This window comes from Triplophysa rosa, linkage group LG14, assembly GCF_024868665.1.
Source record: "Triplophysa rosa linkage group LG14, Trosa_1v2, whole genome shotgun sequence".
NCBI lineage: Eukaryota > Metazoa > Chordata > Actinopteri > Cypriniformes > Nemacheilidae > Triplophysa > Triplophysa rosa.
This window is the reverse complement of record NC_079903.1, coordinates 3,426,016-3,451,137: the sequence shown is the minus strand read 5'-3', so window position 1 is coordinate 3,451,137 and position 25,122 is coordinate 3,426,016.

The window sequence follows — 25,122 nt, the reverse complement described above, 5'->3', positions numbered from 1 at the left end:
ATTCTGGAGATGCGTTGGTTGGTCTGATTAAGAATATCCGCAACAGTTAGCCTACTTGTCACTAGTATCTTATTATAAAGAATATTACTTAATATGAAAATGCAGTAACCATTAATATTAACTTCTCCGTTGTTGTGTATGATGTTTGCTCAATGTAGTGTTTGTCCCGCCTCTTCTTCACTGTGTTTGGACAGCTGTCGGCTGTGTAAAAAAGGACAGTGACGAGCTCTGCGTTTTACCCAAAGTAAAAAATGATAAAAGACAGGGCAAAATGACTCATGAAATATCATTATGATACATAGTACATCAAAATGCAGTGTCATCAGTTTGTCTAAAAGAATACAGAACATTACGTGGTATGGAGCAGGTGTACATTTCTTTCGTACCAACTAACATTTTGAAAATACGAACATTTTCATGAATCCGAAAATTTACGTCAAAACGACTTTACGAACTATTTACACAAAAAAATCGTTCTGCTCGTGTTTCATGAATGAGGCCCAATGCACACGTACTAACACACATAGACTTAGACAGACACACGGACGCGCAGACACACAGACACGCACACGCACACACACACACACACACACACAGACACGCACGCGCAGTGAATGCACACATTTAAGATAAAGGAGAGAGAAACACAGGTCAAATATTATACAGACTATAAATTCCTATATGCAATATTAATTAAGTAAAACTTAAAAATTCTAAAGCAGCCCCCCGGCCAGGCAAATAGTGCAAAACAGTATGCAAGCAGTGGTGGGGAACCCAAAACTCCAATCAAGAAAAAAAAAACTCAGGAGAACCCAGGCCCAACCAGGGGATTCCAGTTCCCCTCTGGCAAAAGCTGCTGCCTCTGCACAGGCTCGACAGTGCTTGCACAACAAGGCTAAATAAAAATAAATTAACTTACTAATAAAATAGATTGTAGTTTAAGATTATCATTAATAATCTAATAGCATTTGAAGTTTTGTGGTGAAGACATGTCAAGAGACCGCGTCCTTCTTTATCCAGCTCTATCATCTCAGCTCTTGTCAGGTCCCCACTTCCCATTCTCCACTCTACCATCAGGTCAGGCCATGAACTGCATCCTGCTCGCTGTGGTAACCTTGGAACAATGAGACAAGACTGGCTGAGAGTAGAGTACTGTTCTGTACTCTTTGATGCAACAAGTACATCAGTTGTGTTTTTGGTTCCGGTTGATCTAACTAATGCAGCCTAAACCCTCAGAAGATCTGCCTGACCGGGGGGGCTGCTTTAGAATCTTAAAGTTTTACTTAATTAATATTGCATATAGGAATTTATTATCTGTTATATTTGACCTGTGCTTCTCTCTCCTTTATCCTAAATGTGTGCTCTCACTGAGCGTGTGTGTGTGTGCGTACTTGTCTGTGTACGTACGTGTGTGTGTGTGTNATTTTGAAATTCTAGGTATTACCAACTGACAGGACGCCTGAGAGCGTAATGCACGTGAAGGACTGTAATACAAAAGGAGTTCATTCAAGTACTGAGGAGCTAAACCATGTAAGGCTTTATAGGTAATAAGTAATACTTTAGGCACTAAATAATACTTTAGTGCCCTCTTGTGGCATACACATATGCATAATGCAGAACAGTACAGCATTACATCAATATACAACTGAGGACATAATGAACATATTTTAACAAGATGGTTCATTAACTGAACTGGTGCTATTAACTGAGCTATTAAACTGGAGTTTAATAAGATAAAACAATCAAAACTGTTCCTATTTATTTAATGCGCGCTTGTCCAGCACGCGCGTTCTCTGTTCTGCAAAGAGCCACACTCTGGCATCATTAAAACATTAACGGTTATTTTACTTTTATTCTTTATACCTCACAGATGTGAGAGTAAACACATTTTCGATTGATTTGGCACGTTTAAATGAACGGACCCTGATGTTTGTGAGTGTGACTGAAGAAGCTTTTGATAGTTGTATCTAAAAAACGGACATCCTGCTAAACTTTTGTTTTAAAGATAATATTTATTAATCTTTGTCAATAAATATCTGCTTTGAATACTCTACATTGAGTAGAAGTCTTTGGTTATTTATGTCATTTACTTCAGTAGCCTATCTCAATAAAGTGTCTGATGCTGATGTACAGTGCTGTGTTAAGTTTTATTAATCGTCATATTTTGTATAATACATATTTAACTAGAAAATTATGTAAATTATGCATAAAATTGAATCTTTAATGCACAGATTAAATCACAAATTAATTTAATCATCCATGCGAGGGACGATGTGTTTAAATACAATTATAAAAACGATTTTAACTGTTTGGTTGTTGGGATGTACTCGTCACGTCCCATAAACGTAATTTGGTACGTCGTGGCAACGAATATGGTCCGGTCGTCACTGTGGTAGCTGAGAGGACCCATTGGAAGTGGCATTATTCCTCGTTGATGAACTAGACTGTTATGCGAAGCTTCGTGGATATAAACTATTACATCTGAAATGTATTCAGGCTGGATTTGTTGTCAGTCAAACATTTATTAAATATTCTGTATCCGTAAGCACAACTCAGAATAGAAATCGCTCTCTTGATTTTGGCTACACTGTAAAAAAGAAATCCCGTAAAAAAACAGATAAAGTAGTTGCAGAAAATTACCAGTACATTTTCCTTTATTTTATGGACATTTCCGTTAATGCTATGCAATTTAATGCAGTGCAAAATGTAAAATACAGGAAAAACAACTGTAAAAATGAATACAGAAAATTCCTTCATAATAATACAGTATATTGTGCCCTATTTTTACGGATTCTTTTAGTGTACCGTACAGCGGGCCGTGGTTCGAAAACATGACATTTTACCTATGTCCAGCTAGAAAACATGTCACTTTCACGTAATAGATTAATGTGTAATTATTATGAGACGTCATATTATCCCTTTACTACGGTGGCGTACTGCTGCCACTTACATTTTATTTTTCCACTCAAATATGTTGTTAAAACGAAATAATATGTTGTTAAAACGAGATAATATGTTGTTTTAACGACATATTATCTCGTTAAATGAGATATTTCGTTAAAAACGACATATCTCGTTTTAACAACATAATTGAGTGGAAAAATACGTGGCAGCAATACGCCACCGTACGAATCCGCTAAACTCACTATTCTAAACATTCCACATATCAGATCTGCTTCCATTTGTTTTTAAACTATATCATGTTTTCATTAATAGATCATTTAAAGCATGTTATGCTTTATTATATGTAAGGATGGCTGTTGCCGTACGTAATTAAACGTATTAATTTGTGATAAAATAAAAACTACTGAAACTAATGTGTTTTCCCCTTTGTTAAAAATGTGTGTTTGACACAGATTACCTGTTGCTGGGTGAAGGATTGAGACGTTTGGGAACCCCCTGCTAATAAGGACAAACATTCAAGTAAGTTATACAGGGGAAACAGATGGAAAAATAATATCTTTAAAAAAATCTTATTTTCACTTATTATACGGGCATTGCCAGACAGGCTACAAATATTCAACAAACTTTCTAAATTTGGTTTTGAACTCATAAAACTACAAAGTTGTGACTTTTTCCATTTATTTGAGTTTTCAATCAAGTATCAAAATGTAATTAATCTTGCAATAGACGATAGCAACGGCATGTCGAGAACAATAAGGACGAACATATAGCATCTAATGCATGAAATTGCATGAAACTGATGGGCGGAGTTGTTAGAAATTGCCTCTGCTTACAAAGCAACAAAATTGACTTTGGAAAAAATTGGTGGGGACATGACCCACCCGTCCACCCGCAAATTACGCCTATGGAAATATGCGTTATAATTTAAGCATTCGAAATGCCACGTGTTATGCATTGCAAAGTTAGGAAACGCGAATGTAAACTGTATTTGCAGATGCGTTTCAAACGCATTGATCATAATGCTTGCGTAGACTTCAGTGAAATGCGCTGGTTTCTCTCTGCGTTCTGTGCTGGTTTGTGCGAGTCTCATCGACAAACAACTCAAGTTCTTATCAGCTCCATCCAGCGCATTTGCAATAAATGTGATCACTAGTGGATAATTCCACGCGCTTCCATGTCCAAGTGTATTCTTCCAAGTGTCTCACAGCAGACCTGTTGTTGTGCAGTTTCTGTTCATGTGTGCAAAGACATTTTAGAAATCTCGACCGAATAATGTTTTACGGCAATGTCCCTAATAAAGAGTATGTAGGCTATGTGTGGTAACCCTATCTACATACAGTTAGGGTGATATTAAATGACTAGATTGCCTTCTCTATGCAACTTCGTCAACCTCGTTTCGTTTGGTCACACCACAAGTTGTCCCTGTGGCCTCAAAGCTTCAGCACTGCCGCTCTGAGATCGATTGCTAATGTCTGAGGTGAAACACGCCCCCACTCATTAGCATCCAGACAAAGAAATACATAAATAAATAAATGTAGAAATAAATAAATGTAAAAATAAATAAATGTAGGAATAAATACATATATACATGAATAAATGTGGAAATAAATAAAAGTGGAAATAAATAAATGTATAAATAAATAAATGAAAAAATAAATAAGCGTGAAAAAATATATAATTACCCATAAATAAGGAAATAAAAGTATAAATACTCATTTATTTTTGCTTTTTTACATTTCTTCGTGGATTTATTTTTTGTGTTTATTTATTTTTAATATTGTCACTTTTGGAATTCCATACATGAGACTTTAAATCTCATTAATGTCTAGGAGAACTAATAATTGAGACATTACTGAGAGCTCATCTAGGATTTTTCTTTCACGTGAGAATTGGAAAGCTGGATATATTCACACATTACAGTAGAAGTGTGTTTGTGTTATTTAATTGTGTTTTCTGTTCAGGTGTCATTTGAGTTATTCAGTCTATAATCACTCTTCTGCACAACATCTATTATAATAACACACACGCGTGTTTAAACACATTAGTGTTGATTTTGTGTTGGCAAAGAGCTACACAGAAAAGCCATTACGCAGTAAAACAAGGCCATTAAACAGCTCCGATCGCTCCCTCAATGTATAATGGAGTTTAGGTGCCGGTTCGCATGAATCTGGGTGATTTTTGATGGTTTTGATGGAGAAACGGTTCTGCTGTAAAAAATAAACACGTGAAATAAAAAATTAACAGTGTTTCAGGATCAGAGACGCTGTATGTCAGAAGAAATAATGCTGACTGGTCAACATCTCTATAAATCATGTATATGTGCTAGAACAACATGATTTTAAAAGCACTGAATGCACCGACCACAATGAGTTCCATAGTCGGAGGGTTTTAGGAGTATAAAGAATGAAGTGTTTTGTTTTATTCCTTCTGAAAGAAACCACTGACCTAAATCTCACAAAAACAAGACTCAAAATAAAACCGCATGCAAAATAAAAATAATTTTATTTTATTTTAAAACCATAAGGATTTGCATGTGATTATTATTACTGTAAGATGTTCAACATGTTTGTGTTCGAGCAGATCTGAAGACTGTCTGACCTGGTGTTGTGTGTGTTAGATGCACTGTAAAAAAAAACGTAAAAAAACGGAAAGTGTCCGGCAGCTGGGGCGCCGGAAAAAACCCGTAAAATTAACAGAAAATATCCGTTACATAAAATTACAGTAATTTTCCGTAGTTATAAATACAGTTTTTAACTGTAATTTTACACACGATTTTACAGTTTTTAACTGTAATTTTACACACGATTTTACAGTTTTTAACTGTAATTTTACACAAGATTTTTTTTTACTTATTGACTTTTATAGTGTTAAATTTAAGATCTAAAGATTAAACATTCACTTACATATTGTGGGAATTTATGTAGAAACCATTAAAGTACCAATAAGATCACCGATTCAAATAATTTGCCTCAAGATGAGTTTTTCAGGTTTTAATAAAAAACAACTTGTTTTTAAACAGTAATGGACCAATAGAAAATTAGATCATAAATGCACTGTGACAATATATCAATAGAACAATTAGTTGTGTGTGTGTGTGTGTGTGTGCGTGCGTGCGTGCGTGCGTGCGTGTGTGCGTTCATGTTTGTATATCCCGGTGGGGACCTAAACCTGAATACACACCAACACATGGGGACTCGTGTCACCGTGGGGACCAAAATTGAGGTCCCCAGGGGCAAAAAAGCTAATAAATTGTACAGAACAATATTTTTTACAAATCTAAAAATGCAAAAAGTGTTCTATGATCTTTACGTTTAGGGATAGGGTTAGGGATAGGGGATAGAATATACAGTTTGTACAGTATAAAAACATTACGCCTATGGACTGTCCCCACGGGGATAGTCAACCTGTGTGTGTGTGTGTGTGTGTGTGTCAGAGAGAGAGTGAGTGTATGTGAGGATGAGTGTTTGTGAGAGTGTGGTATGTGATTGGATGTTGACTGACATTAGCTTCTTTCTTACCTCTTTCTTACCTTCTTACCTCTTACCTTCGGGCTGCACCCAATGAGCTGGACTCCGCGGGGGTGGAGTCGCCACTCTCTGCGAGGCGTCAACTGACGAGAGAGCTGTCTGGTTCAGATCGTCTGGGATATGTTTGGCTCGCAGGGATCTGCTCACCTGCGGACTCCACAGAAGGAGGCGTCGGGTGAGTCGTGTTAGCTGCCGTGAGCGAACGCCACCCTGGCGGTTGATATACGCTATGGCAGTTGTGCTGTCTGACCGGACCAGCACGTGCTTGTCCTGCAGGAGAGGTTGTAGCCCCTTCAGTGCAAGTAGCACATCCAACAACTCTAGGCAGTTGATATGCCTGCGCAGGCGGGGGCCCGTCTATCGCCCCGACACTGCGTGCCCATTGCACACGGCACCCCGACACTGCGTGCCCATTGCACACGGCACCCCAACCCTGCAGGGAGGCACTGTCTTCATCACGACGCGCCTTGTGACCTGCCCGAGAGGGACCCCCCTCCGTAGAAAAGTCATTGAAGACCAAGGGGTTAGGGTGCGTCGGCAGAAAGGCGTAATCACCATCCGCCTGCTGCCAGTGTGCCATGCTCCCCAGGGAACTCGACTCTGTAGCCAGTGTTAGAGCAGTCTCATGTGCATCAACCCGAGGGGTATCACCCCCGCCGAGGATGCCATGTGCCCAGGAGCCTCTGAAATTGTTTCAGGCGGACCGCTGACTGCTTGAGTTATTCCAGGCAGTTCAGCACTGACTGAGCACTTTCTGTAATCAGTCGCACTGTAATGGAGACAGAGTTGAGTTCCATACCAAAAAAGAGGATGCTCTGCGCAGGGGAGAGCTTGCTCTTTTCTCGGTTGACCTGTGGTCCCAATCGATCTAGGTGCCGAAGCACTAGGTCCCTGTGTGTACATTACAGATCTCGCCAGTGTGTCAAATGAGCCAGTTGTCGAGATAGGTGTGTGGGTACTAAACTTTCTCCCTGATGGGAGTGAGGGCGGCTTCCACGATCTTCGTGAAGACTCGTGGGGACAGGGACAGACTGAAAGGGAGGACTCTGTACTAATATGCCTGACCCTCGAAAGCGAACCGTACGAATGGGCGATGACGAGGGAGATTCGAGACATGAGAGTAAGCGTCCTTCAGGTCGATTGCCATGAATCCATCTTGACATCTGATAGATGCCAGGATGTGCTTCTGTGTGAGCATCTTGAACGGCAGTTTGAGTAGGTGCCTGTTCAGGCTACGCTGATCTAGTGACCCCCGCTTCTTTGGGGACGATGAAGTATGGGCTGTAAAACCTGTTGAACATCTTGGCTAGAGGGACGAGCACGATCGCTTCCTCTCCAGAGGGGTGGCGACCTCGGCCCGAAGCACGGGAGCATCCTTGCCTCTGACTGAGGTTGAGGGGATGCCCCGAAACTTGGGCAGGCGTCTGGGGAGTTGGATCGCGTAGACAAGATGGACCGTATCCCGTAGTCACCGTGACAGTTTGGGAAGCTCTTGTCAGGCTCCCAGGGACCGAGACAGGGAGGCTAGGGGTACATTCTGCTTCATCTGGGGGGGACCCCCGGAGAGGAGATCGGCTCTGCAGTTTTACCTGCCTGGCGATGATGTAGCACAACGCACCATCGAATGAGAGTGCTTAGACTGATGATTATCCTCGACATTGGGTCTTGCCGCAACGTCGAGTTGCCGAACACCGTCGTGTAGGGTGTGAGAGCGGCTGTGATAATACCCAGACGATGATGTGGCACAACGCACCGTTGATTTGAGAGTGCTTAGGCTGCTGATTATCCTCGACATTGTGTCTTGCCGTGACGCAACGTCGAGTTGCCGAACACCGTCGTGTAGAGGGTGAGAGCGGCTGTGATAATACCCAGACGATGATGTGGCACAACGCACCGTTGATTTGAGAGTGCTTAGGCTGCTGATTATCCTCGACATTGTGTCTTGCAGTGACGCAACGTCGAGTTGCCGAACACCGTCGTGTAGAGGGTGAGAGCGGCTGTGATAAACTCCCAGAGAGAGAGAAAACTCTTAGAAGTGGGCTGTTGGGACGGGGCAGGAACCGTCCCGGATCGACCATCCAGCGATGTAATGTATTCTGAAGGTATTCTCGATCTCCCTGGGGTATTCCCATGAGGGCCGCTTTGGCTTCCGCCGCGGCTGCTGACGGGGTGGTGGTCTCCTCTTCGATGTCGCGAAGAGGACCAGGGCTGCTGGGAAGCAGACGGTGCACGGGATCTCGGTGGCCAGATGGCGGTTGAGTCGTGGCTGGGGAGGATATACTTGATATCCTCTGTCTGCTCCTTTACTGTCGAGAACTGCGGTTCGACCGTATCACCAAACAGCCCACCCCCCCCTTGCGAGATGGGTGTGTCGAGAAAGCGGACTTTCTCGGCATTACTCATCTGTTCAAGGTTCAGCCGGAGGTGTCTCTCCTGGACCACAAGCGTGGACATCGCCCGACCCAGGGCCCGCGCGGTCACCTTGGTCACCCGTAGAGCGAGGTCGGTGACGGCACGGAGTTCCTGCATAAGCGCTGGGTCGGTCTTACCCTCGAGGAGCTCTCTCAGCGCATTGGCCTGATGGACCTGCAGGATGGCCATAGCGTGGAGAGAGGGGACAGCTTGGCCCGCAGCAGAGTAAGCTCTCGACACCTCAGATGCCGAAAAGCCTACGTGCTTTGGATGGAAGTCTAGGTCGAGCCCCTGGAGACATCGACGTATCCTCTAGCTGCACCACCATCGAGGGAAGAAAGGGTGATGGAACTAGTTGACGTGTATGCGCCAAAGGGGGGCGTTCCAGGTCGTACTAAGTTCCTCATGCACTTCCGGGGGAACACGGCACTGGGGGCGAGTGCGGCTCAGAGCCACTCTCAAGCCAGAGGTACCGTGTTTCCAACCGCGAGCATTGGGAGAGGCAGTGCGGTGCACCGCAACCCAATGCCGGTGGCCCGGGAAAGCATGGCTGACATTTCGACGTCCGCTTCTTCCTGAGCTCGACCCCCCGAGGGAGGGAGCTTCAAGGAATCGTCGGAGTTTGATGCCAGTAAGTCACCCTCCGATGCTGCAACATACATCTCATCATCACATACCGTTTCCGATTCGTGGTTGAGGAACAAGACGGTGGGACCGTCTCATGGGGAACGGTCAGACGAGCGAGACGAGGTGCGAATGGTCCGCGAGCCAGTGGCTGACGGATTAGCGCTCACAGTAATCCTCATATCACCTCGCTGCTCGCCGTAGCGGGCAGCAGGGCCGTAGTCCTGCCATCACGGAACGGGAAGCAGATGAGGTGGTGGCTGAGTCCCGTGGGAACACAGCCACCCGTGACGCAATGTCTGAATCGTCAAACGCAGTGCGGGCAGGACGTATCCACAACATCTGCCCCAGCGTAATGGAAGCAGACATCGTGTCCATCCCCCTCCTCGATGAGTGTGTTGCAGCCACGAGAACAGCGGGACATGCCACGCTGGAGAAATTTGATCTTTTAGAGAAAAAACTCAAACACTTCTGGAACCGCCGAGACGCCGAGGGGAAGTCGCCGCAGGAAGGGACAATCCGCTGCACCACATCGTAGAACCGGCAGTCTTGTAGTTGCTATTTGTAGCAAAGTCTGTTGATCATGAGCCAAGGCTCCGAAGAACAAAAGGTGAATGAATGAGGCACGCCGTCTCCCTTTTATACCCGGATATCCGGGGGCGGAGTCCGGCATGCAAATTTCATTCGCCAATTTCATTGGCCTTTTCAAAGAATTCGGAAGCGATTGGTTCTCAGGGACGAACCCCATCTGTCAGCTTGACACAACGTTGAGAGACCGACAGAAAGGGAACAGATTTTATTTCGTACAAACGAAACGATTTGTTCATTTCTCCTTAAGGGACAATGAGCAGCTGCTGACTGGACAGGACTGAAGTCACAGCGGTGAACTCATTATCATGGATTAGTCAGGATTTCAACTAACAAAGATCCACGAATTCTCCTGCTGTCTGGACGTCTATTCACGAACCCGCGGGGGATGTATGTGATGATCTCTGCTGTCGACAATATTGGACATGATAGTTTCTTAGCAAGGTTAGGGTGATATTTCACCCGCCTCCCTCACATCTATGGAAAGCAGAATTAGCTTAAATTCTCCCCAGCTTCACTCATCGTAATTGCATTTTTACTAGTAAGAATTCTCTAATTCAAATTTTACTAGTAACAATTACAATTAGAGCACACTATAATTCAATTTTTACTAGTAACAATTACGATTAGACAGCTCTCTAAATGAATTAGAGAGCTCTGCAATTGCATTTTTACTAGTAAGAATTCAATTACAGAGCTCTCTAATTTCATACTTACTAGTAATAATTCAGTTTATAGAGCTCTCTAATTAAATTCTTACTAGTAAAATTTTTATTGCAGAGCTCTCTAATTAAATTCTTACTAGTAAAAATCTTAATTCCAATAGAGCGAAAATTGTGCCTAAACTTAACAAACAAATCCAACATTTTGCAAACAAACGTAACCTTTTATGCAAAAGAAATAAACTCTGAAACAAACAGAGCGTTTTACAAATACATAATGAAATTCGAGAGAAAATGCAAAGGTGTAGCATATATATGTACTGTTTAAGTACACACGTACATGTACCCGGAGCAGTGGGGAGCTATCACTGCAGCGTTACCCAGCCACCGGCTCTGGGAATCGAAACGGCAACCTTCTGGTCACAAGTCCGATTCTCTAACCATTAGGCAGCAACTGCACCCACATTTATATTAGTTTTTTTTGTGCTGGTTTATTTGTCTAAATAGGCATATGGCAACCAAACAATGTAGACGACTGACTGAAACAACTGCCACGACGATTTATTTGCTTTTTCATCTTTTATAGCCTAGAAAACTCTCTACTTTAATGCCATAGTGTTTAGACAAAATGTTAAATACTTTTATCTATGAGTTGCTATGGATAAAAGTCAAACATATGTATCAATGCAACTTTCATGCACAAAAATTACTAAAAACCGAGTCGCATCTCAGAAAGAGCGCAAAATACTAAAATCTTACAAAACAATTGACATATAAACCAGGCCCGGTTCCTTACAGGTGCAGAAGGGTGGACCAGCAGATATCCTGGGTGGGCATATACCCCAACCACACAGACAGTATAGCTGCAGACAAAATTAAGAGTCCATTTAAAAACTATTTTCCTTTTTTCTGATAAAAATGTTTAAAAAAAATGTTTTGGTAAAATTATCATTTTTGTTTATTTCTGTGAACTTCTGACAACATTTCTCCCAAATTTCATATAATTTCTTTTTATTTATTTGGAGAAAATTAACTGGAGAAAACAGGTCAAAACAACAGAAAAGATGATCTGTATTTTTAAAACAGAAACACTGTAAAAAACAAGTTTATATTTAGTTTTAAGCGACACAAACTGATGTTTGTACATATTAGAAAAAGTAAAAAACGTTTAATGAAATAACCCAGATGTTTTTAAATTAGTTTATTATCATGCTTTCAGTCACTCTTGAGGTTTGCTTTTGTTGAAATTCAACAATCACTGCAGTATATGACTGCAATACATGCAGGATTTAAATGATTTATGATGTTATAAATATAACAAACAGGCATTCATTACAGAAGACTGTGAGTTTAAAACAAAACATAATTATTGTTGATTATTGCCTTTTATATAGTAATTTCATTGATGTTTTACACATTAAATAAAGGGGTTATGTAAACTGGACATAAATAGAAGCCTACAAAAGAAAGCGGGCTAAGAACATTCCCCATCACTGAACGATCACTGATTTCTGTTTAATTTCGTTTAATGAATTGAATGAATTAATCTTATTACACTGCACAATGAACTTTACATCGTGTCTGCTGTTTTTCATGTGGTATCGTGAGCGCGCATCGTGCTTAAACTAAACCATTTTGCACATTGTTTCGCTACCACCTGCAGCGTGAATTGGGGTGTTTGAGATGGAGAGAGACAGATTTATTTCTGAAGCAGGAGCTTCGGAAGATGGAGCTTTCATTCATTACTGAAAGTCAATAGGTTAAAATCTAGCCTATATATTGCCAGCATGATTTTACTGCACAATTGAATTTACATGCTTAATTTTACATATGTGCAGTGCGTCTAAAATTCCTTTGCACAGTATTTTGGTTCCACCTGTAGCATGTAGCATGCTTCTCTGTTACAAACTAAAGCCAGAGCAGTGAAGTGAAGAGTGATGTTGCTTTCAGCCAATAGAAAATACAACAATTTTTGGTGTTATTTTTTGATTCTCATTGGGTGGGCAAGACAGACGTTTAGGTGGGTTCAGCCCTGCCCATGCCTAGTGCCGGCCCTGATATAAACACAAAATGATGTCAAAATTCCCTTATAAGAAAGTATCCTTGTAAAAGTAGTGTTTTGTGAATGTAAACAGTTGGGAAACAAGAACGAGAGAATGAGATGGGGTGGAAGGGGTGACAACATTGAAATTGCATCCAGTTTGTTGTACTTATTTGTATATTAAAACCAATGCATAATTCATTATTTATTATTAAGAACAGCAACTGATTATTATTAACAGTTTCAATAAATTTCACGAGACTAACTGAATGAAACTTAGTAAATGAAATTAATTCATTTTCTGGCACTGGTAAGGGTGGCATGCAAGGTAATGTTCATGGCTTCTTCCTATAGAAACTAGTGTCAAATTCCAAATAGTACCACCTGCTGTTTTGTAAGAGGAAGTTGCACATGCATTTGTGAGAAAATCTGCAGGGTCACATTTGTGAGAAAATCTGCACGTTAACAGTTATGAGAAAATCTGCAAGGTTACATTTTTGAGAAAATCTGCACGTTAACATTTGTGAGAAAATCTGCATGGTAACATTTGTGAGAAAATCAAGCTGAGAGAATCTCATAAAAAGGTGAGACTTAAACATAGTACATTTGTATGGTACACCTTTGCATTTTCTCTCGAATTACATTATGTATTTGTAAAACGCTTTCTGTTTGTTTCAGAGTTTATTTCTTTTGCATAAAAGGTTGCGTTTGTTTCCAAAACGCTGGATTTGTTTGTTAAATTTAGGCACAATTTTCGCTCCATATAAAAACTGTATTAGAGAGCTCAACAATTGTAATTCTTACTAGTAACAACTGAATTAGAGAGCTCTCTAATTTAATTCTTACTAGTAAGAATTGTAATTACAGAGCTCCACAATTGAATTTTTACTAGTAAAAAGCGCTTCGCTATTTCCTTACCAAATCCCGCCTGCGGTAGATTACGTTTCAAAATAAAAGTCCCGTAAGGTCTTGGTTAGGTATTTGCGTGACATTAATTTACTAATACATTTATCATTATCATTTATTTGCATCCCAATTACTGAAATATTGAAATGAAGAATCAGTTGTTGTCGAAGTATTATATTTAATAATTAAATGAATTATTAAAATTATATTTCTGTATACTCTTGAAGAAAAAACTAGAGATATAAAATGTAATACTTTGTTAATCAAATTTATTATAAACAAAGCATGCTGCATTACATTTTGCAATATACTATGTGCAATATACAGTATTTATATATTGTATAAATAAAATATACAATAAGTACTTTTTAAATGTCAAATACTATTCATGAACAGAAGTCCAAGTGCTGAATTCTTCTTTACAGCAACTTCAGTTTTAAAGATGTGGTCGAGCAAGTATGCTTATGCTACTTATGATTCCAAAAATGTAAAGATGTAAATTTTTACATTGTCTAAAAGGAAAAGTGAATTACTCATCTGTCAGTGTGGTGGTCATAAGAGAATGAGAGAGAAAAAAAGGAAAACATAATGTTGAGTTGTGTAACAGAGGAGAAATTATATTATGTATATTAAGTAAATACTAAAGTAATACAATAGTTTTCCATGTATGTTATGTTGTCTAAGTTCTAATATGTTGACAATGACAATAGAGGGTAACTTACGGAGTGTTTTGGATCAGTTGATCCGGGTCGATTACTTTGGTCTTTCTCTGAGCGGTCACCTGGTGGGGGAAGGGGACGCGCGCTGCTCAAGTTAATACACAGCTTCGGAAGAAGATGCAGCAGCAGCCTGTGGTTGTTCGTAACTGTTTATTTCACCTCACCAGGCGGTGAGGGCGTTACATTTTGGAGGCCCCAGCGAGGATGAATGCGGTGAGGTTTGGATTTCCATGACGAGAGTCTATCTTCAGCGCCATTCAGCCTATTACTCAGCGTAGGAGAGCAGCAGAGTGAAAACGTCAAGAGTCTGTGCTACGTCAAGGGGAAAACGGCAAGCAATCTGAGGTCGACTTCTAGTGCCAGGAGCGCTGCGGAATCCCTGTCAGCTAAGGACATTTTTCTTGATCACCCTGCACACATTTCTAGACTGAGTAACTCATGGATCAATCAGAGGACTTGAAATTAGAAGTAATCGGAGCATTGTATGCTCTTTCAAAAGAAAATCTTGCTGAAGTGTGTGAATTCCTAAGTTTTGAAGGGTATGAGCGTGTAATTTGTAAAAGTCGCTCATGTCTTATTTCTGCCATTGTGGAGTACCTAGAGAGAGAGGCAATAGGGCAGCTAGAAGATGAGGGTATGTCCGAGCTTTTGTGTCTAAAAGACAAAATTGGTGAAATTCAGCAGGCTAATGGCAAAAGTGATTTAGCAAAACACGTAGCACCTACCTGTCAGACAGTAACTGAACCGATAGCAACAATCACTGAGCAGGAAGAGCTACAAAACCGGATTGACATGTTACAGTTAACTTTGCAAAAACTGATGATGCAGAAAGAACATGTCGTAAGTTACGCACAGCAAAACATTAGTGCCGCTAACAGTGGAAACATGCAACCAACCTCCCCTGTACAGCAAAATGTGCGTGCGCCGCAAGAATCCGTTTATGATATGCACCAAGTACCAGCTCGGCTTGTTATGCCTTCGTGGAACAAAGAGTTCCAAATATCGTGCCAGATCAGTGATCCTCGACAGAAAGACAAACTTACCTTTTCGAGTTTAGCCCATCAAATTGAACATGGACTGAGCAGGGGATTCTCTGAATTGGAAATCGTAGATGCTGTAATCCGCACGATCGCACCAGGCATGCAGCTGCGTAGCTACCTGGAGGGTAAAGCAAACTTAACACTACCCACATTAAGGCGTATACTACGTGCTCATTACCAGGAAAGGGGCGCAACGGAATTGTATAAGCAGCTTACCTCAGAGACTCCGGGTAGCAAAGAGATGCCACAAAACTTTCTCGTTCGCTGTCTTGACTTGAGACAAAAGATCCTGTTCGCTTCCCAGGAGGCCGAATCTAGTCTGCAATATGACCCAAAATTAGTTCAGAGCATGTTTCTCCACACGGTTCTCACTGGCTTACAAAATGATAACATTAGAAGCGACATGCAGCCTTACCTGAGCACGACTGATGTGAGTGATGAACTCCTTTTTGACAGAGTCAACATTGCGTGTGCAAATGAAACCGAGCGTCAAAGCAAAAAGAAGCTCCTTGGTCAACAGAATCCCAGTAAGACACATTTAGTACAGACAAGCGAAGTTACTGTCGAAAAGAAAGAAAAGATGCAATGTCATAAGCAGAAAGAGAAATGTGAGCCTGACATTTTGAATGAGTTAAAGGAGATGCGCTCAGGTATGGCATTGTTAAAGGACCTCCGAGCCGAAGTTGCCCAAATTAAAGAGTCCATCCAACCAACTCAACTCATGTCTGCACAGTGTTCTACCCAGGTGAGAGATCCAGTTAATGGACCACCGTCCCAGGCGCCCTATTCACCTCAGCCTCCAGATTCGTTTCAGTTTCCATACCCACCTCAGAGTTATTGGCAGCCCTATGAGAGACGGAGAGGGATATATCAGCAGCAACAGTGGCTTCCTACACAACGCTACCATCCTCCGGCACCACGAGTCAGAAAATGCCTGGCCTGTCAACAAAGTGGATTGGATGTGTATTGTACTCACTGTTATAGATGTGGAGGTAATGACCATTTCCTGGTTGGCTGTAGAGTGCGAGAACCAACACCGTGCAGAGGCAGTTATTTAAACGAGTTCGGGTCGCGACCGCGGGACAGAGAGTGACCGGCGATGCAACAGTGTCCCCTCAAAATTGTGCATGTTGTGGTATTACAAATTCTGGCTTCCAGTTGAGACAATGTGCAGCCTGTAAGAAAACACTCTATTGTTCAAAAACGTGTCAAGCCACTCACTGGAACGAACACAAAGAACACTGTGGCCACAACTCAAAATCAAAAACCAATACAGTAAAGCGAACGAAGAAACGAGAACCAGACCAACAGACCTGCGCGGCGTTTATAGGGAAACAGTGTCTTGTACAATGTTGCATTCAGGGCCTGCTCGTGGACGCCCTATGGGATACAGGCTCTCAAGTGTGCATTATGGACGAACTTTGGAAGAGTAGGCACTTGCCTGATCTGAGGATAAGAGATGTCTAGGAAATAATTGATGCACCGGACAGACTCTGTCTCGTAGCCGCAAATGGACAGGAAATACCTTACACAGGATGGGTAGAAGTGACATTCGGCTTGGCATCAGATGAAAAGGAAACCAAAGAACTCGTCATACCTGTGTTGGTGATGAAGGGCAAGTAACTTTCGCATCCTATTATCAGATATAATGTGATTGAACAATTTATGAACCACAAGGACTTAACTCCGCCGATAACCCACAAATCTCATCAATCAGCACTCTCTAGTGAAGTAAAGAAAAAGGTTCAAGCGTTTATCGAGCAAGTTCATGCAGAAGCACCTTGTACGTATTATGTCAAAACAACAAAGGGAAATGTTCATGTGCCCAAACACACATCGGTCCAATTTAAATCTAGAGTACAGTCGCATCGACCAAGGGAAGAAACGCTCCTTATCTTCGAACCCAATGTTAATCCACAATGGACTGGAGTTCTGCGAGACAATAGTGACCCTGCGAAGAAGTATGTCTCCACATATTATCGTCAGTGTACAAAATCCTACAGATCATGACCTAATGCTAACGGGCAAGATGGTGATAGGAACAGTGCAACCAGTACAAGCTGTGTATCCAATGGCTGCTTTAGAGGACTCCGACATAACGCCTGTGAGGATACATCACCTAAAAACTGAAACCAGCCCTACCTCTGACACTGCATGGGTACCATCAGTCGACTTGAGCCACCTTGAAGAGCGTGAAAAACAGATTGTTCAACGAATGTTAAAAGAGGAAGCAGCTTCATTTTCCAAATCTGAAAATGACATTGGTTGTATAGAGAAACTGCAACTGGCCATTTCACTTCGAGACACTACTCCTGTTGCACGCACTTATCAGTCGGTACCTAAGCCTCTCTATCAAGAGATGAAAAACTATTTGCATGATCTCATAGCGCAAGGATGGATACAGAAGTCCAATTCACCATATGCCTCACCTGTGGTATGTGTACGTAAAAAAGACGGTAGCTTGCGTTTGTGTATTGATTATAGAGAGTTGAACCGAAAAACGCTTCCCGACCGACAGCCCATACCCCGTGTGTAAGATATAATGGACAGCCTGGGTGGAAACTCCTGGTTCTCACTTCTGGATCAAGGAAAGGCGTATCATCAGGGTTTTATGGCGAAAGGGAGCAGACCTTTAAGAGCCTTTGTGACACCATGGGGTTTATACGAGTGGCTTCAAGTACCCTTCGGCCTGATGAATGCTCCGTCAGCTTTTCAACGTTGCATGGAGGAGTGTTTGGATGACTTAAGGGACAATATATGCGTTCCTTACCTTGATGACACACTCGTTTTCAGTAAATCCTTTGAGAAGCATGTAGAGGATGTGAAAAAGGTCTTGCAAAGGTTGAGAAAGTATGGAATCAAACTAAAGCCAAGCAAATGCGAACTATTCAGGCATGAAGTGCGGTACCTTGGGAGGATCGTGTCTGCTGAAGGGAGTAAAGTGGATTCGGCTGATACTGCTGCAGTAAGAGCCCTGAAAGAGAAAAGACCTACTACAGTGGGACAGTTGAGGGCGGTCATGGGCCTCTTGAGCTATTATCGACAGTACATCAAGGATTTCTCCAAAATTGCTGGACCATTGTATGGCCTACTAAAGACAGCTGAGACAGACAAAGTCGAATGTAAAGAGAAAACAAATCGACAGATCAAAGTACAGAAAAGAGGAGTGCCTTCCCATAAGTCGATTATGTGGACTGAAAAACATCAAGAGATATTGGAGGGATTAGTAGATCGCCTGGTTGAGCCACCAGTACTTGCGTTTCCAGATTTCTCCCAGCCATTTGTACTCTCAACTCAACTCAACTTTATTTATAAAGCGCTTTTACAATTTTCATTGTTACAAAGCAGCTTTACATGAGACATATTGACTATAAGCAAAATAATTAAAGTTGTGCCTGCAAAAACAAGAAAAAAACAAGTACTCCATACTGATGCTTCAAACGAAGGACTTGGAGCTGTCTTGTATCAGCATCAAGATGGACGACTTCGAGTTATACAGCTGCAGAAAAGAAATACCAACTCCATTCCGGGAAGTTGGAATTCCTAGCGTTGAAGTGGGCTGTCACCGAAAGATTTAGGGATTATCTGTATTTTGCGCCTACGTTCACGGTATACAGCGATAACAATCCGCTTACTTATGTTTTGACCAGTGCAAAGCTAAACGCAACCGGACATAGATGGGTTGCAGAACTTGCAGATTTCCATTTTAACATCAAATACTGACCCGGCAAGGAAAACGTGGATGTGGACAGCCTATCCAGAATGCCGTTGGACATTGCGACATTAATGGAAGAGTGTACAGAAGAGTTACCATCTGATTGTGTGGAAGCAACTATCCAATCCGTGGAGGTACCGCGTTTAAACCTCTCCTGGACAGCGATGATTTCCCTTGATGACTCTGTAACCCTAGTGAACTACTGTAAATAATAATTAAATGATAAACTGTAGAGTGTTACTAATAGGGAAGTTACATTAAAACAAAGTTCTTTATTATTACATAAAAAGGTTGAATATGTAAATTCAAGTATGTTTCATTTAAATTTTTTGTTATGGATGGAACAATGTGTTATTGTTCATTTTTCAGTGGGTTTCTGTGAATGTGATAAATGCATGTGAAATATGTAGCGTTGCCTTTAAGAACAAAGTGAGAAGCGCACTGTTCACCAATCAGGTGGCCTCAATGTAAACAACTTGATTACATGAGGTCGAGGGGGAAGCACGAGAAGCACATGTGAGCATGGAGGAAATCGGCGGAGAGATTCTAAGAAACATAAGTGAATTTGTTACCATTGATTTTCTGCACTGGGATAAATGTCCTGGAGTGTATGAGTATATACTGGTGATTGTCGACCACGTCACACGATTTGCGCAGGCGTATGCCACCACTTCTAAGTCTGCCAAAACAGTTGCTGACCGGTTGTTCAATGATTATGCAATGAAGTTCGGTTTTCCCCAGAGAATTCACCACGATCAAGGGGGGAATTTGAAAACCAGCTGTTAGTCCAGTTAAAGAAGAACTGTGGAGTTGCGGGATCAAGAACCACACCGTATCACCCCCAAGGCAAAGGAAAAGTTGAACGTTTTAATCGGACCTTGCTCCAGATGCTAAAAACTTTGACAGAAAAGCAGAAAGCTAATTGGAAAGAGTCACTAAACAAGTTCATATTTGCCTACAACGCCACACGATGTGAAGTTAACGGATTTGTGCAGTTTTACCTTTTGTTTGGACGATCACCAAGGTTACCTGTTGACCTACTGTTTGGCTTGACTTCTGAAACGGGACCCACAAATCAGAAGGAGTATGTGAACAGATGGAAGGAAGAAATGCAGGAAGCATATGAAATCACCAAGCAGAGTGCAAAGAAATCGGTGGAACGAAATAAAAGGAATTATGAGGGAAAAGTAAGAAGCTCTGTGTTGTACCCTGGAGATCGGGTCCTGGTTCGAAATTTGACACCCAGAGGAGGAACTGGAAAGCTCCGCAGTTATTGGGAAGATGTCATACACACCGTAGTGCGATAAGTGGGAGAAAATGGCCCAATCTACGAAGTAAAGCCAGAACAAGGAAGAGGACGACCCAGAGTACTTCATCGTAATCTTCTGATGCCTTGCGATTATTTACCATTGGAGAGTGAACTCAGGACAGAGTCAAGGACAAAGGAATCGATGAAAAAAACAGTACAAAAGAGTCAGGATGAGACCATTTCAGAGGAAGAAGATGAAGATGGGAGTTATTACTACTTACCTGTGATCCAGCCTCAGAAACCTGTGGAAGAAAACAGTGAGTTAGATAACACCAGTTTACCAGTGGTCCAACCCAGCGAACCTGAAAAGGAAAGGGAAGAAATTGAGTTGGAGATGATGGCAAATGATTATGAACCAGCAGTTTCAAATGGAGAATGAAGAATGAAGAAGTACCTCAGCAGGGAGTTGTTGTGATGGAGGAACGACCGCAAGGAGAATTGAATGATGAAGTTCGAACTGGAAGCACCAGTGAGGGAGAGCAGAGATCCAGATGGCCTAGGAGAGAAAGGAGGCCACCAAAGACATTCACATATGATTATATAGGAACTCCAGCCTGCTAAAGTGTTGAGCATACTAACACAGCCCAGCCTACACAATACTCTATGAAGAATTTAGCTCAGTGGATTTACCCTGTACCACATTATCAGCCAGTTTACCTGTATACATACTGAGAAGCTGAGAGTATGTAGTGTAGGGACCTAAAGACTATGCATTTTAGGGTATATGCTTTTATCAGAGTGTGTAGTACATACAAAAGTTACGTTTTAAATAACACAGCTAAACAATAACAATAACTATTCTAAACAAATTGTGTTTATTAATCAGAAATGTCGGTGTAGCGAGGAAGGCGGGGCGAGAGCCGTGGGGCGGGTAAGGCGGGGCCGGCGGCGTAAGTGGCAACGAGTGTCAGCTGTGCGACCGCCAGTCCCCGCATGCCTCACGGTGGAGCTCGGGAGCATAAGAGGACGAGCGACCAGGCCATCGAGAGAGAGGACCCGGGCCCGGAAACAGGTTAAGTTTGTTTCTGTTCGTGTGGACGGCAGTCGACCATGAGGTGGCTGCCAGCCTTTTATTTGCTGGATTATGGTTTATTTATTTTGGATTAAAGTTTATTGTTTGAATGATGCCGGTTCCCACCTCCTTCCTTCCCTACATTGAACTTTGTTACAGTCGGGATGACATTTATTTCGAAGGGAAGAGTGTGGTGGTCATAAGAGAATGAGAAAAAAAAGGAAAACATAATGTTGAGTTGTGTAACAGAGGAGAAATTATATTATGTATATTAAGTAAATACTAAAGTAACACAATATTTTTCCATGTATGTTATGTTGTGTAAGTTCTAATATGTTGACAATGACAACAGAGGGTAATTTACTGAGTGTTTTGGATCAGTTGATCCGGGTCGATTACTTTTGTCTTTCTCTGAGCGGTCACCTGGTGGGGGGTAAGGGACGCGCGCTGCTCAAGTTAATACACAGCTCAAGATGCAGCAGCTCTGACTCCTGTGGTTTTTTCCTAACAGTTTATTTCACCTCACCAGGCGGTGAGGGCGTTAAACAACCACCACGAAGGAAGAGTCCTTGAAATGTTCCGTGCAACCACCCCGGAATCAGAATACCCTCGCGACCACGTCGAGGGTGAGTGGTAATCCTTCCGAATAGGTCCCGAGAAAGAATCGGATCCTCCGTGGGAGAGGGAGAGACCTCCAGTGAGGTGACGATCGATGGTTCCTATAGCAAGGAGATGAGGGGTGATAACCACCGGGCATCTAGTGAAACTCCTCCACACAGCCAACCAGAAGGAGAACCGAACTCGCTAAACCCGCACCGATCTGGGGAAACAGAGGGACACCAGGCAGGGTGCAAAGAGCTCTGGAGCCTGCACGAACAAGAAATAATTAGCAGCAAGACAAGACTAGGTTTAGTAACAAGACTAGACTCTACAAAACTGGACGTCAAGGGGTTAGTAAACTAACGGACTGACAAGGAACGAGAGAATGCAGGAGATTAAATAGGGAGAGAATAGATAGCGGGAGTGGAAACCGGTGTGATGAAATTAGCGTGAGTGAGAACAGGTGCGTCGTGATGAGGATAACGAGGTCTACACACAAACACCCAGCACATGGAGAGCTGTCAAACTCTCCTCCGTGTGCTAGACAAATACTAACATGTAAAAGACAGGACAAAACAAACAGGAGATCAGACCCGGGACCTGACAGGCTGTCTTAAATCTTAAAAGGTTAGAGGTTTTTTTTACATTTATTTGGTGGTGTTTCCTTGCCAATTGTGAATTATTTTATATTGATATATTGTTGATCAGTTACTGATGTTGATCAGTAACTTTTCCAATATTTATCCTTCATTATTAGATAATCCACAGTGCTTTTACATACATTGCAAAATGTTTACATACACACAAATATGACGATGTCATAATATATATGCTAAAGAAGTATACTTATAATACTCGTTAATGTCGTTTACTGTAACACATTACAGGCTTACATAATAACGTGAGTCGTGAGGTGCTTGTTACACAACCCTTACGAAAATTAACGTCTCGGTTAAGGTTGTAACCTCGGTTCCCTGATGGAGGGAACGAGACATTGTGTCGAACCGACAGATGGGGTTCGTCCCTGAGAAACAAACGCTTCCGACTACTTAGAAAAGGCCAATGAAAATTGGCGAATGAAATTTGCATGCCGGACTCCGCCCCGGAAATCCGGGTATAAAAGGGAGACGGCGTGCTTCATTCATTCACCTTTGTTCTGAGGAGCCTGAGACCTCTCACGACTGCTGCAGTGGACAGCACGTGTTGTGGCAAGGAGGACACAACGTCTCGTTCCCTCCATCAGGGAACCGAGGTTACAACCGTAACCGAGACGTTCCCTTTCTGTCGGTCTCTCGACGTTGTGTCGAACCGACAGATGGGGTTCCTATGGAAAACGCCATAAAACTGTGCCCTGTCACAATCTCTAGCGAAGCGACGGTGACTGGCCTGGGCGTGTCAGCCGTGAGCGCTACTGCGAAAATGTAACCTACCAGTGGGCAGGTAGGGGGTCCCAGAGCTTTCTTGAAAGGTGTGAAGGCCCCTGCTTTCGGCCTCACAGGTGGCGGCCTTGTTTCTCTAACAGCGAGAAGCCGCCCTTAACCGTAAGGCCACTGGGTAAGCGCTACTTTCTCAAGTGGGGGATGCGCTACAGAGACCACTTCCTACCACAGGGAGGAGTTAGTGGAGATACCAACATGGTCTCACCGATGGGGGAAAACTCATGGGAAAAAAGTGCGGCTGAAGAAGTAAACCGCGAGGTGGAGGTCCACCTAGGGAGGTCATGGGTTACCAAGGTGGGAACCAGCATGAGGATACATCAGACGGAACCGCCCTACTGGGGGGTTGCAATGTCTGGTAGCACTAGGTCCGGTTAGAGCTATGTTGCGAATAATTCCGCTGATACCCGGCCTAAGGGGCAGGGCTGCTCTGCCCAGCCCGCCACAGAAGGTGCTTTCTTAGTGATGGATGGAGTGCCTGTTCTTCGCCCAGTGGGGAAAGAAGGGAGGCTGGATCGGTATACTAACCCACTCGAGAGAGAGGGAAAAGAACCAATATAGGCGTACACCCTACCAGTTGCCGGTCTTACCTGTTGCCATGCAGGACGCGGAGGTTGTAGAACCTCGCGAAGGTGTTGGGTGTAGCCCAACCCGCAGCTCTGCAAATGTCTGTGAGAGAGGCGCCGCGTGCCAGTGCCCAAGAGGAGGCTACACCCCGGGTGGAGTGGGCCCTCACTGCTAGAGGGCACGGGCGATTTAGGGATTGGTAGGCTGCCTTGACAGCGTCCACAATCCAGTGCGCCAACCTCTGCTTGGAGACAGCTCTCCCCTTCTGCTGACCTCCGAAACAGACAAAGAGCTGATCCGAGCTCCTGAAGCTCTGTGTGCGGTCTAAGTAAAGGTGCAGCGCGCGTACTGGACACAACACGGACGGGGTTGGGTCTTCCTCCCCAGTGGGGAGCGCCTGTAAGTTCACCACCTGATCCCGAAAAGGAGCGGTGGGAACCTTGGGCACGTAGCCGGGCCGAGGTCTCAGGATAATGTGAGAATCCCTGGGTCCGATTTCTAGGCAGTCAGGGGACACGGAGAATGCCTGTAGGTCCCCTACACTCTTGATGGAGGCGAGCGCCATAAGGAGAACCGTCTTCATCGTGAGATGAGGAAGAGAGGCATCCCCTAGGGGCTCGAAGGGGGGCCTGGTGAGACCTGTCAGGGCCACATCCAGGTCCCAAGAGGGTATTGAGAGCAGACGAGGCGGATTCCACCTCCTAGCGCCTCTTAGGAACCTAATGACCAGGTCGTGCTGTCCTAGAGACTTCCCAGCAACTAAGTTGTGATGAGCGGCAATGGCGGCTGCATACACTTTCAGTGTGGAAGGGGAGAGGTTAGTCTCGAGTCTCTCTTGTAGGAAGGACAGCACGGACCCGATCGCACAACTCCGTGGGTCTTCTCCACGGGAAGCACACCAGGTCGAAAAGAGGCGCCACGTGTAGGCGTACAGTCGCCTAGTGGCTGGTGCCCTTGCATGCCAAATGGTCTCTTCCACCGCTGGGGGAAGACCACTCAGGATCTCCTCGTCCCGTCCAGGGGCCAGACATGGAGGTTCCAGAGGTCTGGCCTGGAATGC